The sequence below is a fragment of the Rattus norvegicus genome, chromosome 7 (assembly GCF_036323735.1).
Source record: "Rattus norvegicus strain BN/NHsdMcwi chromosome 7, GRCr8, whole genome shotgun sequence".
Taxonomy (NCBI): Eukaryota; Metazoa; Chordata; class Mammalia; order Rodentia; family Muridae; genus Rattus; species Rattus norvegicus.
Window position 1 is genome coordinate 16,732,748 of NC_086025.1, and position 4,486 is coordinate 16,737,233.

At 48.9% G+C, this 4,486-nt stretch overlaps 1 pseudogene; it reads right to left on the bottom strand.

The window, feature by feature from the left end:
- Nucleotides 1-2,070: 2,070 nt before the first annotated feature.
- Mex3a-ps2 (mex-3 RNA binding family member A, pseudogene 2) lies at nt 2,071-4,193 on the bottom strand (annotated as a pseudogene).
- Between the last annotated feature and the right edge of the window lie 293 nt (nt 4,194-4,486).

Here is a 4,486-nt window from a genome sequence, read left to right on the forward strand (position 1 = left end):
CAGACCTACCGTGTGCTACATAGAGTGCCATGCTACATTTATAGTAAACCTTCTAAATTAATTTTTATATCATCAATTACCTAATAAAATTCATTTTTCATATAATCCCAGGTTCTTTGCTACATATATATGGTAATAAATGCCTTTATTAAAATAGAAGATTTAATTACGAGGACCTGTTCCTTTTCATTATTGATGTTTTGTTTCCTCTCCTCTCTTGGTAGCCCATTTCGCTCCCTCCTTCAGTGCTTGTTTTCCTTCTAGATCCTGTTTGTGCTTGTTTCTAGGAAAGGCTCACCTAGCAGGGATGGATTGGATCTGTGGAGTCCCTAGTGAGACAGAGGGGGAGGGAATTGACAGACAGAGATCTCTTCTTCACACCCCACTCCCATCCCCTGCACATGGGCAACCCAAGGCTCCCATTTGATTTGGTTTTTCTCCTACAGACATCTCAAGATGGCTTACATTGGTGGAAAGGAATGAAGCTGTCACAGGCCAGTTTTCTGGGCTGTGACCTCCTGTTTCTCCCCTCTCAGGCTGGTGGTCCAGAGAGTAAGGCTGAGGAGAGGCAAAGTAATTGACAAGAGGCAAAAGAGAGAGACCTCCGTCTGCCTTCCTCCCACATCCCTTCTCCAGCCAGGAAGAGTGGGACTCCTGAGCTAGAGCTCAGAGTATTCCCTCCCTATTACATACAAGCATCTGCTGGCCTCCTGGTCTCCCACCTGCTCCTGGCCCAGCCAGCAGAACCAGGAGGGTAGGAGGCTGCTGACTGACATAAATGAGCAAGAGGAGCACAAAGGGTGCTAGACCTCTCACAATGCCTGATTCTTGGAAGAGGCTCCACTGCACCCCAACCCTGCTTTGCCCTGGCGTAACCCATCACCAAGAAGCTGAGCTCTCTCCTCAGGCAGTGGGGAAGACAGAGCATAATGATTTCTGGATAATCAGGATTCAATAGTGGTTCAGCTAGGTGCAGAGAGGTCAGGGGTGGGCCACTGCTAAGGAGGAGGAGGGGACACTTCCCAACCACACCTCTCCCGATCCAGGATATTTCCTACAATCTGCTTCCCCTTCCCTCGGGCAGGTGATCAGTGATATGGATATGCTGCACCCTCAGCATAACGCTCACAGAAGATAAAGGTTGGTTTCCAACCTTTTATGAACCCCGCTACTAATTTCCACTATGTACCCCATTATTAGTTTCTAGTCTCAAACTGTCTGGATCTAAAACTACATTCCATCAGGAATTGGAATTGACTCTTTGCAGGAGTGGGGAAGGGGCTGTCCACTACAGGATCAGAACCTGGGAAGGGGGCTATCAAAATGTTCTCTAGACTTCTCTCCCAGGAAGATGACATGCCCAAAGCTGGGCTAGAAGAGGCAAGAGGAACCAGGGACTGCAAGTAACAGCTGGATAGAAAAGGGGAATAGAAGGGATAGGCAAAAAGAACAAAGACAAAAAAAGGAAAGGGCAAGTCCATAGCAATTTGAAGAAAATTTGATGAAGGGACAAGCAAAAAGTTGGAGGGAAAAGAGAAGCCTCCTTCAGATCTCTCAGCCCAGCTGTGTGAGACAGGTGAGTTGTGAGCCCTTTGTTGATTGACATCCTCCTTTATCCCAGAAGATGTACCTAGAACTTTATTAGGTCCCCTCTCCTTATCTGTTGGGAACTCAGGAAAAGGGTGGTGTGAGGTAAGGGGTCAAGTTAGGAGATGGGAGGTCAGGAGCAGAGGACTGGGGATCACTAAGAGCACCTCTAGCTACAGATGGCATTTCTCCCTGACCTTACCCTGTAGAGGAAGGGACCTAATGTCACATAGATAGGGAGAAGGGAATGTCAGGTTGTCCTGGTGGCCACTTCAAGTTAAACAAAAGCTTCTCTTAGCTGCTTCCGGATTCAAGGGTCTGTTGATGTATCAGAGTTGTACATTAGTAAAATGTATAGCCCACTCCCAAAGTGTAACCAGAGGCTCTGGACGTTGCCCCACCCGTAGCCACTCAGGCCTCTCCTTCCCCACCCCACTGAGGTGATTATTGCCCAGCACCTTGCTACAGGTCCATGGCTGTACCCTAGGGAGCAGACACAGGAGTCCAGGGACATGGAATTTGGAAAAATATTCAGATTGCTTGTGTGGCAGTGATGTGACAGACAGGACAATCTTGGTCTGTCCTCTCACAGATGCATACTGCGCCCGCCATGCAGAAAAGGTTATGTCCACTGGGCACCAGGGCTGCTGTCACTTTTCTCTCAAAGCAGACGATGCATGCAGGCCCTCTTACCTCAGTTTAGAGAAACCCTGTAGTGGCTACGTGGGTGGCCTCTGTGTTAGCCTATGACCCCTCATTGGTGGCAGGAGATCAATGCTCACCTGGGGGTTCTGCATATGCTTTGACTGAAGAAAAGGAGGAGGAGGCAGAAGAGTAGTGCACCAGTGTGAAGATGGAGTTCCTGGCCCTCCACAGAGATTGGGGAGGCAGGCTCACCTCTAACTCCATAGTACACATCCTGCCTGCCCACACCATAGCTGGAAACAGATATATACCTTAGCTGATGTCCCTGCCCTGCTAGCCTAAGTGCTGGGCCTCAGAGATGAGTTCATGCCACACTCACCTATTCCCAGGTTGTTGTGCCTGAAGGTGGAGAGTGGCTTACAGCCTGGAGCAAACACCGGCCAGGCATCTGAGTAGAGGCTATCCAGGGCTGCATGGAGTCTGACAGCCATGAAGTCAATCTTACTGTCACCCAGGAAGTCACCATCCCTGTTCTACTCAAGAATCTCGCCACTATGTGTGGCAATGTACCTCCCTATCTCCTTCCTTGCAGCCCTGCCGACATTCCAGGTTGCCCAGGCACTGGTGATCTCAAACACCAGGTCTTAGTCCTGGCTGGAAGTTATGATGTAAGTGTTGGTCTGCTGCTGGATGCATTTAATGTCGCTCCCTTTGGGCAAACCATCAGTCCCACCACATGGTAGCACTCATACAGGGATCATCACTTGGCCTGGTAGAGGCCTGGCTGGCTGCGGGGGAGGGGCAGCAGGGCAGGATCTGTAGGCTGCTCAGGGATGCCATCCCCACTCCCAGTCCTACCCCAACTTGGGCACCAGGAGTGGGACTTGGGGCTCCCCCAAACCCAGGGGGCAGAGTTGATGAAGAGCCAGCTGAAGGGAACACTCCTTTCCAGCAGCCCTTTGGTTCTTTGTGCTTCCTCTGAAACATCCTAGTTATCCAAAGCCACATTTCTTCCTGTTATTCCAGATACCACTAGACTGGGCATGGGGAATTGGAAGTTGTGGGGAGAGAGAGAGAGGTGGTGGGAGGGAGAGGAGGAGAGATAAGGGCCCTGTCTTCCTTCTTTTATTTCCACAACTGCCCAGAACAGCACAGTGAATCAGGCGACCTCTGGAGATATCTTTTCTTGAACTACACATTCTCCCTAACCCCTCAGAGGGCTGATTGGTTATTTTGTTCTTAAAGGCTGATTGGTTATTTTGTTCTTTTTTGAGATGGATTCTCTGTGTAGTCCTGGGTGTGCTGGATCTCACACTGGAGACCAGGCTGCTCCCAAATTCACAGTTTCACCTGCCTGTTATACCTGACTGCTGGAATTAAGGTCTTCACCACCACCTCTACCACACAACAGGTTCATTGGGTCATCTCAGAGTCAGCAGAGTGAGCCCTACAACTGAAGGACACTAAACACACAGAGTGTCAGGAACAAACTCAAGTCACACAGAGGTAGGCAACACCTGGTGTATCTTCTACTCAGGTGTTTACAGCCTTCAGCCCTATTCTTTATGCACTTAGGATTTTGTATGCAATGTTTATTCATGAGAATAAATGTCAGAGGAGTCAGGCAGGATGCACCAACTCTACGATGGCCTAGTTCTCCTCTGAATTTTCTCAAACACTGGCATAGTCAAAGCGGTCATAGCAAGATTTAGATGTCCACAAATGTATACTGAGCATCAGCTTTTTAACAGGTTTTGGCTGAGAGGAATTCCCTCAGGCACTATCATTTGATTATCAAGATTGTCTAATACACTTTCAGCTCGCATGCAGGTGCTGTGGTTGTGTATACAAGCAGAATGACATAAACCCTGCAAGCAAGGATGCCTGGGAACTCCCCAGTCCCAGTCATACCAGCTCATAGCCTGTTAGTTACCTTGAAGGCAAGACAGTAGCAGCCCCATGCATCCCTACCGACAACTGATTCTCCAGCTGCTTCCAACTCCTACTCCAAGTGCATCTGCTGCCCTCCACTGTGTCCACAGGATGAGTTTAGATGTCAGCCTTATTATTCAGTACATGGGTGACGCTGTCAAGTCACTCCAATGTGACAGCCTTGACGTTAACCTCTGTGCAGTGGACATTGTCTGTACATTCTAGGGAATATCCACAAAATAAAGAGATTACCTTGTGAACCCCAGTCCCCAAGGAAACAGAAGTGGTAGGCCCCTTTATTTGAACATGGTGTCCACATCAA